The 13,410-nt window shown below is 42.5% G+C and overlaps 1 pseudogene across 1 annotated transcript; it reads left to right on the top strand.

Annotated features, from left to right (window-relative positions):
- Positions 1–5,132: 5,132 nt before the first annotated feature.
- Positions 5,133–5,763, top strand: LOC309533559 (small ribosomal subunit protein mS38-like; annotated as a pseudogene). Its single transcript has one exon. The product of its transcript is annotated as a small ribosomal subunit protein mS38-like (transcript).
- The last annotated feature ends 7,647 nt before the right edge of the window (positions 5,764–13,410 follow it).

The following is a 13,410-nucleotide window of genomic DNA, read 5'->3' as shown; positions in this document are numbered from 1 at the left end:
AGCACAGGGCAGGGAAGCCATCTTTTTCTCTTTGACTACATGCATCAAAGAAGCAACATCTGCTTAGCCAAAGATGCTCTCTTCCAGCCAAGAGAGGACAAAGGGACTGTCTTCTTATGGAATAGTTTCCAAGAGTATGTTACTTTTCTAAGCTAAGTCTGCTTTCTGGGATCCGATTGTGAACAGAATGATATGTGAGTAAACTCTTTTTTTAATACTTTTATAGAAGACTGTTTCGTGTCTTATCTTTTACGAGGGAATAAGGGGAAAATACCAGAACAGTTATTATAGAGGCTTTAGCGAGCCTGAGCAAATGCATCCGCTGCAAGTTTAAAAAGGGGAAAGCTACTCTGCTAAATAGTGGAACTTTTTAACACAAGTTGGAAAAAGATATAATCAGACAATATATCCTCTCCTGCATCCCTGAACATTCCCACAAGAGTGAGGCACCCCAAAAGGAGGAGAATGGTGGCAAGGCGTTTGACGAGCAGATGTGCGTGCCATGCAAGGCCTACCCTGCATCCCATAAACTAGCTTGCTGCCCTTAGGTATGGTAGCAGATGCTGTTGTCCTATCACCAGTGTTAAAATAAGATTCAGCCACTGCTCTGGTCAGTTTCTGTACATGGAATGGTGGGACACCATTTTGTCCTTTGCCTCAGGAAGCGAAATGTCTTGGGCTATCCCTGTGCATTGCATTGCTGCATTGCTGACCCCCAATGATGTACCTGCCCCGATTTTAATGAGGATGTCCCCTGGAGAATCCCTCATTTGCCAGGGATTTGGTTTGAGTCAACCTGAGAAAGGGCATTCTCGATTCAGACATCCCATTTGTGGAACTCCCTCACACCCCAGAGACCATTGGTGCTTATAAGCTTTTGGCACCAAATGAAGACCTACCCAGGCTTTTGGCTGAATCTGTGTCGCAGCACTTGGTAAAAATAGCTATTTACCTGTGTATGTGCTTTCGCCTGGTTTTATTGCATGACCTCCAAGATTTCCAAGATAGTTTATTGACTGACTGATTTTATTGTGTCTTTCGGCAATTCACTCTGCTCTGACGTTATCTTGTAATGAAAAGAGGGTAACAAAATTTACAAATAAATAAAATAGAAAGCAAATTATATGAACGGGCATTAGATCATGTAGTGGGCTAAATTAGTGGTTTCTGAAAGCAGAAAAGAAACACAGAACAAGGTCAGCCCTCATATATTTAACACACATGGCTTCCTCCGAAGAATCCTGGGGTGTTTAGTTTGTTAAGGGTGTTAGGAACTGTGGTTCTGTGACTGGTAAACTACTGTTCCCAGTAGGTTGGGGGGTGGGGGTGGGGGTGGGGGAGAAGCCATGTGCTTTAAATGCATGTCATGGATGTGACCATAAAATCTAGCACCAGCCTTCCTCACAACCATAAGATGACTTATCACAGACACAATTAGGGGACAGTCCAAGTTAAAATCCCCAAAAGAGTGAGGAATGTATAAAGAGTATCTTAAAAAACAGTGTCCTCAAATAAAAACCTGGACTTGCTTTGAGTAATTTTTGCAAAACAAAATAAGGGTTACAAGTATATTATATGGAGAAAGACAGTAATGATGAAAAGAGAAAGAAGCAGTTTATAAAGAAAGGAAAAGTAGAACCTCATAGAGGAGGAAGGAAGTCTATAAGAACAAAATAAAAATCAGGAATAGAAAAGAAGATAACGTGAGTCTGTTTGTAAGATTTTTCGGATTTACTGTATGCTTATGTGTTTGCAATTTCTTTTTGTGTGTGTTTTCTGTTTAGTTTGTTTTTCTTTTGTTTTTCTTCACGTTTTGAGTGTTTATGTGTTGTCACAAAAATTCAGTAAAAAGCACTTTAAAAAGCAAACAAACCATAAGATGACTTATGATGGTGCTTTCCCTCTTTCTATACTGCATACGCACCACACATTCAAAGTGCACGACTCCCCCCAAAGAATCCTGGGAGTTTACCCCTCACAGAGCTGGGAATTGTAGTTCTGTGAGTGGTAAGCTACAGTTCTGCATTTGCTTTCAGGGTGCCTTCAATCACGTATGGTGTGTATACAGCCAAAGAATATTTGGAAGCTAAATGGTATGCAAGAGAAATCCCTCCCACATAACAGCAGCGTGAGTTTGTGCCCTTGTTTTTTAGCTCTCCACTTATTCTTCTCTGAGTAGTATTGATCGCCTTGGCATAAGCTTGCAAACTGCCTCCATCTTTCTTACTAGCGCCACCTGCCTTGCTTCAGGCCTGCAGGAGTCTCCTCTTCCCACATCACAGTTCAATCTCCCTGTGGTTATTGCACCTCTATCTTTCAAGGATCCTCCTTCTACTCTGCAAAAACGCACACAGAGACTCCTGAGGCCTTCCAGTTCTTTGTAGCTCTCAAAATAGCAACAACAGAGCAGCGATAAACTAGCTGGCCCAGTTTGTATCAGGAACGCATTGATACTTCTTGGGTGGCATCCCTGCCATGTGCCGTGGAGGAAAATAAAATATTCCTCTCCTTAGGGCCTCTAATTATTTAACTTTGGCTTGGAAATGTGGGCCAATTCCTGGCTTGTTGGCACAGGCAACTTCCTCCGAAATCTATCCTATAACCGTAGTTTGACTTTCATGTCTGCATACTGCTGTCAGGTGATCTTTGATAAAATATAATGAAGGAGAGATCTGACGAAAGATTGTGACATACCTTTGTTTGGTGTTGCTGAAGCTCTGGGGTTGAATGCCTCTGGGCTGAACAAGGCACTTAAAGATGTGCCAGAACCTCAAAGGTCTGTTTTCTTTACCTTCCTATTGTTGTAAGAAGAACTGCTCTTTTAAGATTAGCACGTTGAGCCAACGTTTTATGTCTAAAATGAGTGAGGTGTGCTTTGTAAAATAAAGGATGGCTTTAATAATGGTGGTGTTTTTAAAAGTTAATTTTATAAAGATTTATTTTGCAATTTTTAAAAAGAGTTTGGGGGCTAACGTGAGTGTAATTTTGATACTATCAGAGTGTGCAGCCCCTGCCTTTCTGCTGGAGGGAAAGGGTGCGTCTCCACAGCTATTCCAGGAAACCTTGGTCCCAATGCCTGGAGTCACACCACTGATCTTGCCCTCTGCCAGCTCTCCAACCCAGTCAATTCTTAATTAACAAGCGGTAAAAATGCCTAGCGTGTAGGCTGGTGGGGGAGAGAAGAGGGGCCATATATTACTTCTTAATTGTTTTATTTGTTTTTTTTATGTTTTTGTTGTTGTTTAGTCGTTTAGTCATATCCGACTCTTTGTGACCCCATGGACCAGAGCACGCCAGGCACTCCTGTTTTCCACTGCCTTCCGCAGTTTGGTTAGACTCATGTCGGTAGCTTTGAGAACACTGTCCAACCATCTTGTCCTCTGTCGTCCTCTTCTCCTTGTGCCCTCCATCTTTCCCAACATCAGGGTCTTTTCCAGGGAGTCTCCTCTTCTCATGAGGTGGCCAAAGTATTGGGGCCTCAGCTTTAGGATCTGTCCTTCCAGTGAGCACCCAGGGCTGATTTCCTTCAGAATGGAGAGGTTTGATCTTCTTGCAGTCCATGGGACTCTCAAGAGTCTCCTCCAGCACCATAATTTTCATGTTACTGATCATCAAAGAGCAGTAGACAAGCAAAACTTCCTGCTCCGCTCCCCAAGAGGTGAGATTGAGGCTAGCACCCCTTAGATCAACACAAATTCCAGTCACTTATGCAAACAAATAAATTATAGTTTAAAACTACATTAGTTGGAAATTTTGTGGTTCTGCTGCATCCTTTGTAGCTTTCTTCACAAATAAAGGCACAACCAATCCATTGTAAATGTGTCCTTTCGTTCCCAACTCTTCGCAAGCATTAATTTGTTAGGTTTGGATTTGGATTTGATACCCCGCCTTCCACTCCCCTTCAGGAGTCTCAAAGCGGCTAACATTCTCCTTTCCCTTCCTCCCCCACAACAAACACTCTGTGAGGTGAGTGGGGCTGAGAGACTTCAGAGAAGTGTGACTGGCCCAAGGTCACCCAGCAGCTGCATGTGGAGGAGCGGAGACGCGAACCCGGTTCCCCAGATTACGAGACTACCGCTCTTAACCACTACACCACACTGGCTTGTGTTATCTGTCAGGAAATGGTTTGTGTTATCTGTCAGGAAATGGTTGAGCAAAGCCAGCTGAGGGGATTTAGCAAAGCTTGGGGGCATATAAATAAGACAATGTATGTATAAAATCCTCTTTTAAAGTCATCCAAGTTGGTGGCCATTACTGCCTCCTGTGGAAGCTTATTTATGCACTGTGTGCATAAGAAGTTCTTTCTCTTGCCTTTCCTGAATCTTCCAAAATTCAACTTTCTTGGATGTTCCCAAGTTCTAGTGTTATGATGGAGTGAGGAAAACATTGCTCTAGCTACTTTCTCCACATCATTCTTAAGTTTATACACCTCTTTCATTGTATATCCTCTAACCTGCATTTTCTAAAGCACCTCAGATATTCCAACCTTTCTTCACAGGGGAGTTGCTCAATCCCCTTTATCATTCTGGTTGCCATTATTATTATTATTATTATTATTATTATTATTATTATTATTATTTTATACCCTACCCATCTGGCTGGGTTTCCCCAGCCACTCTGGGCGGCTCCTAACAGAATATTAAAAACACAATAGAACATCATACATTAAAAACATCCCTAAATAGAGCTGCCTTCAGATGTCTTCTAAAAGTCAGATAGTTGTTTATTTTCTTGACATCTCACGGAAGGGCATTCCACAGGGCAGGTGCCACTACCAAGAAGGCCCTCTGCCTGGTTCCCTGTAACTTGGCTTCTCGCAGCGAGGGAACCGCCAGAAGGCCCTCGGAGCTGGATCTCAGTGTCCGGGCAGAACGATGGGGGTGGAGAGGCTCCTTCACGTTCTCTACAATATTCTTTCGAAGGTGAGGCAACCAGAACTGTACGTCCAAATGTGGTCGCACCACAGATATAATGGCATTATGATATTGGCAGTTTAATGTTGTTCTTTTATGTTTTATATGCATTATGGGAATTACACTAGTGTGTTGGTGTTTTTGTTTTTTTAACAAGGTAATGACTCACAAACATTATCAAATAAATAAAATAAAAATAAAGATCATTCAAAGATCATCGTGAACGGAAAGGTCAGCCCGTGTGGATGAGTGGTCCTCCAGTATGCTGCTACCACGACTGACGTCTCAGATAGCGAGGGCCTCTTGGTTTGCAGAACACTTTCTGTTGAGATCAACCATCTCGCTTCTAGTTCCTAGACTTGCCGCTTCCACAAATTACAGCACACAGAAATGGAGCCCAACCCCAGCAGTGGTACGCGTTGGACCCTGAGCTGGAAGAAATCCTGGTGCCAAGGAAGATGTCGATCTCCCCCCTTGAAAGCTGGCTGATGGTCCAGTATGTCCTCCCTAAAGGTGGAGGCGCTGTCAATGTTTGTGAGAAGCTAGGCTATGAACCCAACCATCAGTATGACCTCCCCACATTCTTCCTGGGATGCAGAGGCTGAGGATGACAGTGAGGAGGGAGGAGGCGAGCTGAACCGGGGCAAAATGGAATGCAAGAACATTCTGAAGATCCGGAGAAGGAAGATGAAGAGACACAAGTACAGGAAGCTGATGAAGCGGACAAAGTTTTTGCGGAAGAATGTCATGGAAGGTCGGGTGCCAGAGGAAACAAAAAAGGTTTGAATGATATCTGGAGCGCGTCTGGAGGAGACCTGGACTGGGGAAGGCTCCTGAGGGATGGACAACACCCAAGATATATCTCAAGAAGTCCGATTGATGTCTCCATGAGGTTTTTTTTTTTAAAATTAAGCAATATTTAAAGGGGGGGGAATAAAAATAAAATAAATAATAATAATAATAAAGATACACACCCAACAAACAAATGGAAATCTATACATGCTCAGCCAACGTAGCCATCTCTGGTGATGTGTGCATTTCTTTAATATGCAAAGTTTAATAATTAGGTGGTTGAATAGCTGAATGATGGTCACAGTGTGCAGAAAATCAAATGGAAAGCTAATGATCCTTGTGGGCATTAAGCTCTGCACCAAATAATAGTAATTGAATTATTTCTTGCATGGTGTGAAGCCTGAGACTTTCCTTCAGTCCCTGAAGGCTTTGCAGGGAAAAGGCAGACACAGCTCTGCATGCCCCCTGTTATTCCCTTCTCTGGAACTGACTGGCAACAGATAGGTATGGCATGAAAGTTACCCAACAGCAGCTGTGGTAGAAAATCAATGCGTGGACATTTGGAATCATCAACAAAAAAGGTGCATTTCCTGTTCTCTCTGTCGTTCTGATTTTTACAGTGTTCTCACAATGCATACACTTAAGCATATAGTGTAGGATAGATGCATCTGCCAATTTTGGCATCTCATTTTTTCCAGTTTTTTCTCCACATTTCTGCATCGGTTTGTGGATTTTTTCGAATCTTCACAAAAATTCACCAGCATTTTAATGCACACTTCTCCAAATATGTATATTTTGGCACACAGCTTTCCCTATTTTTGTGTGTGTATATTATTTTCACTACTGTGTGCATCTTAGGTACACGTCCCCCTGAAAGACACATTTATGTAGACATTATTTGGTTGAAGAACCACATGACAAAATTCAGAGAAGTGTGACTTTCATAGGGTAGCTGTGTTTTGCTTCACTTCTTGTTTTGTAAAGTTCAAATTAGGGATAATCTCGTTGAAATATAAACTGAACCATATTTTTCCTCCATTCTTAGTGTAGAGAGAGATTTCTTACATCACATCCCAGAGGAGACAGATGATCATCCCTTCTCTCACTTTGGGTGTTGGCAAAATACCCTACCTTTCTACAAACAAGACAAAATGCAACCTAAAAATAAATAAATGAGCAAAGCCTAAATACATCCAGTGGAATTTATTTATGAGTATACATCTATAGGATTGCACCGTGAGTGAGTTTAGGGAAAAGTTGTTTGTTTGGGGAAATATTATGACCTAATAATATGAACTAATTTGTTATATGATTGACTTCTTTCATTTTTGCATAAAAAGGGTTTGGACAAGGGTTTAATGGAGTGTTGTTGTTCAATATCCTGATGTTTACATATGACTATGAATTGCATCTTGTGTTGTTCTATACATTGTGGAGCGACTGGTTTTGTTGCTTTTATATTATTGTTAATTTCTTGCCAGTTTGATGAAAACTGCCTTGAGTATGCTGGCAATATTATGTATAAATATAATTGACTTTGACCTTGATTAATTGAAACCAAGAGCATTTTTCAATAACTGCTTAGGACGAAGAGCTATTTATTCTCCGATACTATACAGAATCTCCAGCAAGACAGAATGAATGCTGTAAGCAACCAGGAAGGAAAATCCAAACGACTTATCCTGTGATTAAGAAATAAAGCATCTCATTGATCTTTCATGCCTTCCTAGCTCCTGGAAGCCACGATTGTACGGAGTTGCCTTAACTGAATGAATGTCAGTAGTTGGGTCCCTAAAGCCATTACGTCATGTAATAGAACCTTCAGGAATACATCCAGTCGGAAGACATGTGCAATATGCTCTGAATCAACATCTTTCCTTTGGAATTTGCAGTGAACATAGCGACACCAAATATGTCAAGCTGACAGCCCCGGGGATTGAATTCTTTAAGAGACAAGCAGAGCAGGAAACAGCGGTAGCAGGTGTTGGCATAATAATTAGACCCATGCGCTAATGGATGGGGGAAAGATGAAAACAGAGCGACATCTAGTGTTCAGTGAGGACAAAAGCAAAACTAATTTGATTATCCAGTTGCCAGGTTGCCAACACAGAATTTTTCAAAAGGGGTCTAAAAGCCACTTCCCCACACAACCCCCCCCCCTGTTATTTTATGTATGTACTTATTAAAATGATATCCAGCCTTCCTGTCAAAGTAGCCTAGGGCAGCAAAAGCAAAAGTTCTAAAACAACAGAATTCATTCATTTATTTATTTTTTAAAAAATATTCAGGACATTTAAAAACATGCAAAACATCACATACTCGCATAGTTAACAACCTTAAGGTGGCCAGTGTATCATTCAACCATCAGATGCCTGGGCAAACAGGAATATTTTAAAATTCACCCTGAATGTTAATATGTAGGGAAAGAGATGTACTTCGCTTGGAAGGGCATTCTACAAAAAAAGGAACTATCATCCAGAAGCTTTATATCATGGTTTGCTTTATTTCGGAATGAGTCCAAAACAGGAATAATGAGGGAAAAAACTCTGCTAAAGATGAATTTGTGGAGAACAGGATGGTTTGACATGATGAACACAATCCATCACTGAGTTAAGCATTTTCCAGTGGGGTAAGGTAAAGGTAAAAGGACCCCTGACCATTAGGTCCAGTCGCGGATGACTCTGGGGTTGCAGCGCTCATCTCGCTTTACTGGCCGAGGGAGCCGGCGTACAGCTTCCAGGTCATGTGGCCAGCATGACTAAGCCGCTTCTGGCGAACCAGAGCAGCACATGGAAACGCCGTTTACCTTCCCGCTGGAGCGGTACTTATTTATCTAGTTGCATTCCGACGTGCTTTCGAACTGCTAGGTTGGCAGGAGCAGGGACCGAGCAACGGGAGCTCACCCTGTCGTGGGGATTCGAACCGCCGACCTTCTGATCGGCAAGTCCTAGGCTCTGTGGTTTAACCTGGTAGAGCTCTGTTAGTCCATTGTGATAAGACTGCTTCAGAAACAACCCTATGTGGTAGGGAGAACCGTACATTGGTTCTGAGCATGCTCAGAGCTGTTTTCCTGAAGGCCAGAAAAGCAACAAGGAACGTTTCCTACTTTGAGGAATCATAGAATTGTAGAGTTGGAAGGGACATTGAGGGTCATCTGGTCCAACGCCCTGCAATGCAGGAATATGCAGCTGTCCCATATGGGGATTTAATCTGCAACCTTGGTGTTAGAGCACCATGCTCTAACCAGCTGAGCTAACCAGGTTCATTGAGCACCTTTCTTGTTTACTTTAGTATTCGTTTTGTGACCTTGCTAGACAAAGAGAGAGAGATCAAGCAAGCAAACGACAAGTATCTATCTATAATAAACATCTATTTTTACTCAATCATTTTGCATTTATTTTTTAGAATTGGGAGGAGAAATAGTGAATGTCTTCTGTATGTGTCGCAACAAATTCTGTATTAACCGCCCCCCAATGTCATGTCAATATCCCCCCCCCCACAATGAGAGTAGGGACTGCAAACTGGATTCAGGTGTCAAATTTCCAAATGACACATTTTCCAGTTGATGGTTCATCTATAAACTATGGTGCTGTGTTATGCAGAATAGACCTATCCGAGTCATGTTAAATAATTTCTTGTCGCTCACAGAAAAGCTGGTTTTTGGCTGGCATAAGAAATATGGACCTACACCAGTGTTAAAGGACACCGTATAAAATCAAAGTAGTACATAACCAAAGCGGAGGGGACGTGTCCCATGTGGGAAACGTAGGTGCCTTTCTGAGCTGTGCAGCAAATGGAGGGTGGAAAACTGCAATGTGTAGTTTTACCTTTCGTTGCAGTGCTGTGATGATATATTAAAAACCAGCGGAACTGTTCAAAATAAAGTAGAAGGTTGTCTTGGCTGACGGCATGACAGGCAATTTTAATGCAGGGAGTCTACGGAGGCATAGCAAAGCAGCTGTATCTCAGTTGTGGAGAGCATATTTTAAACAGAGATGCTGCCTTGCACTCCTTGCTTCCGAGGAAGCTGGCTTTTCCCCCACCACTGGCCAGCAGAGTGAAAAGCCTGCCTTGCCCCGATTGATTGATTGATTGATTGATTGATTGACAGCCTACCTGGATGACTTCTGGGGAACATCTTTACCTGGGCCAATAGTAGCCAGCAGTACCCTTAGTGGTTGCAGCCTTGAAGCATCTAACGGCCAAGGCATTGCGTAGGCTTAGTCCTGATGTGAGGCAGGTAGGCTATCTTGCCAAATAGCGCCTGTTTGATTTGATCTGGGGCTCTCTTGTTTTCTCCTTGTTCTCTTGTTAGGTTTTGCCATGTGCCTGAGTCAGGATCAACTGGGGAGAGCTTGAGGCTCCCCAGTTGTAGGGGTCAGAGTAGACGAACTTTGAGGTTCCTTCCTACTATGCGAGTCTACATGTAATGACTGCGTCACAGTTCTTAGATATTTAACTTCTGGTTCCCCAGGCGCTGCTGGGTTCCAATTTCCGCCAGCCCCACCAGCATGGCCAACGATCAAGAATGATGGGCATTGTAATCAGCATTCACAACTTTCCTCTAGTGGCCTAAATATTCATGCTACAAATACTATTTTATGTGAAAATACGTTTATTCAGTGCAACATAAAATAATGCAAATTAGAGATATCCTCTGGTTCACGTAGGCTCCAATAACTCAGTATATGCTATTGCATATATGTTAGCAGCCCGGTATAGCAGTTGGTTACACATTCAATCATCTGTTTTATGTGTTTGCCCATTGATTTTGTATGTGGGTGGGTGGGTTACTTTGAAGTTCGGGTGCTCATTGTCAGCCGTGGACTAGCTTTAGACACCTTTCAGATGCATCGCAATACCTGCCTCAAATAACAGGTGCAATTTCTTTCCTCGAGCCGTTTCCTGGTAACCAGAGCATCATGTGCTTCTCACCTGCATGCAACATCGAGGGGGTTGACTTGCTGCTCTCAGATCTTCGCCATGGCTGAGGAATTCCCCCTGGCACTGAGCAATGATCAGCAAATGCGAGATCATCATGCAGATAAAAAGATATCAGATAAAGAAAGAAGCATGCAGATTCCACCTCCCACCTACCCCAAAAAACACTGAGGCTCTTTTGCTTGCTCATTAGGTCAACAAGATTTCTCGTAGCAGAAATATGTTTGTGAAGATAAGACTGCAGAGTCCAGGTGGAATTTCTTAGCAACCGCCTCCAGGAAGATCTGCTTGTCCTGTGGGAGGAAGTTCATGCTACCTGACCTGTATCTAATTGAGAGAGAATCTTCTGGGAGTATTTGCCTAGAAAGAGATAAGAGGACTGCGGGATTCACGTGAATCTGATTAGGCAATGAAGTCTGGCATCCTAGCATGGTATTGTAAATTAACTCCAGAGCAAAACAAAAACAAAACCTGCTCAGTTTTAACAAGCAAGATGTTTGTGGATTTGGAGCAATATGTGGCAAAGATATTTCTAGCTCAGAATTAAATCTGGGTGCAAACTCTGGCTTTCCAGACTGCTAATTAGTCTTCTTGTATTTTTAAAAGCTGCGTAGAACCTGTTACTATCAAATTTCCCATTTGTTATGTGAAAATGTGACTTGGAACTTGGGTGGCCTTTTATGCATTGGCCCCCAAAAGGAAAAGCATTAATTAAAAAAGGATACCAATTTGCAATAAATATGCATAAATATACAAATTTGTGTGCCTATTTGTATGTATAGATGCACATTTAGAATTGTAGATTAGAATTTAAATAGAAACAGAGTACATCTTACCCTAGTGAAGAAGACTATCCCCTGTGGCTGCTCAGTCTGCTGTCCAGGGCATTTATTTATTTATTAGATTTCTACACTGCCCTTTGTCATAAGATCTCAAGACGGTTCACAGAATAAAATATAGGATACAAACAAGTAAATGAGTAAAACAAAACAGCAAAACAATAACTCTCTCATCCCACAGGCACATTTAAAAAAAACTGTAGAAAATTAATCAGCATTCCACAAATGAGGAGCTACTACAGAAAAGGCCCTGTTCTTGTGTTGCCACCCTCCGGACCACACGTGGAGGAGGCACACAAAGAAGGGTTTCAGATGATGAATGCAGAGTCTGGGATGGTTTATATGGGGAGAGATGGTCCTCGAGGTATTGCAGTCCTGAGTCGTTTTAAGGCTTTCAAGACTTTGAATTGGGCGTGGCAGCTAATTGGCAGCCAGTGCAGTTGGGCCAGGATTGGTGTGATATGTTCAAACCGTCTTGTCACAGTGAGCATCCTGGCCTCTGAATTCTGTACCAGCTGAAGGGCAGGTTCAAGGCCTCTGAAGTCTCCCTTCTTATGGTGCTATTTTTAAACCAGACTTAGTCCATTAGGCCTTCAGATAGAGCACTCCCTCAAACAGAAGGTTCTGACAGATATTCATCTGTAAAGCAGGGTGCATGACCACCTTACTTAGAAAGAAAAGCACTCAGGTTGCAGGTGGAAAGTGGCTGGTGTCTGAGAAAATGTGTCACCTCCACCTGCTGTTTTTCTCCTAAAACAGCAACCCAAGTGACGAGACCAGAGTTTCCCACTGATTACTCGGTGTGCCCCTGAGTCTAGAAAATGTGTGGACCACTCAGAGTAGCTTTAGAAACTATTTGCGGTGACATCTTAGTTCTTCTGTATATCGTCTCTGAAAATAAGGAAATGAATAATAGAGTTTGCTGAAACTGCAGTAAACTAAAGGCCCACGTTCAAATCCCCGCGCGGTCATCAAGCTCACTGTATGACCATGTGCAAGTCTCTTTCTCTCAGCCTAAACTACCTCACAGGGCTGTTGTGAGGAGAAAATGTGTACTGGGGGTGCAGGGAGAGATTATAGGTCCTTGTGCACCATTTTAGCTACTTGGAGGAATGGTGGGATATAAATGTAATGAACCAAATAAATAACCAGAGTTCATGATTCAGTGACTAATGGAAGACAATAGGTTGGAGTGGAAAGAACTCCAGATTGTTCAAAGAACTGTGGGTGGAAGGGAAGAAACCCCTGAGGTGGTCTGCAAAGGATGATGTGGAACCTCCTGTGAAAGCTGAAGACTATCTCTGGATTTAGTTTCACAGCATGTAAAAAGCAACAACTCTTTTTGTAGTGCTGCAGCTTTTGTTCATTTCATTTGGGTTTTGTAGGGTGAATTCCTCAGTGGATTGTTCTGTATAGTATCAATTACCTCCCTGAACTCTTTTCCTTAAGTGCCACGATGGACAGCATGACATTATTATCATGGCTCCTATCTCTGTCTTAGTGATCTTTCTTGTAATCTTATGTGGACACCCATCAGGGAAAGAGTAGTTACACAGATTAGTGGCCATTAAATCCTTTAGCAGGTCTCTACAGTAAGGTTAACAGATGTCCCCGTTTCCAGGGACAGTCCCTGGATTTACAAATCAGACTCCTGACAAAATCCATCTATTTAGTAGGAAGTTGAAAAGTGTCCCCAGATTCATTGAAAAAAATCTGGTAACCTTACTCCACAGGGTACACCAGAGAGCCAGTGTGGTGTAGTGGTTAAGAGCAGTAGACTAGTAATCTGGTGAACTGGGTTCACGCCTCCGCTCCTCCACATGCAGCTGCTGGGTGACCTTGGGCTAGTCACACTTCTTTGAAGTCTCTCAGCCGCACTCACCTCACAGAGTGTTTGTTTTGGGGGAGGAAGGGAAAGGAGATTG

The sequence above is a fragment of the Podarcis vaucheri genome (assembly GCF_965113315.1).
Source record: "Podarcis vaucheri genome assembly, chromosome: 5".
Lineage (NCBI taxonomy): Eukaryota > Metazoa > Chordata > Lepidosauria > Squamata > Lacertidae > Podarcis > Podarcis vaucheri.
The sequence above is the reverse complement of the archived record's forward strand: the minus strand, read 5'-3'. Positions and strand labels throughout refer to the sequence as shown.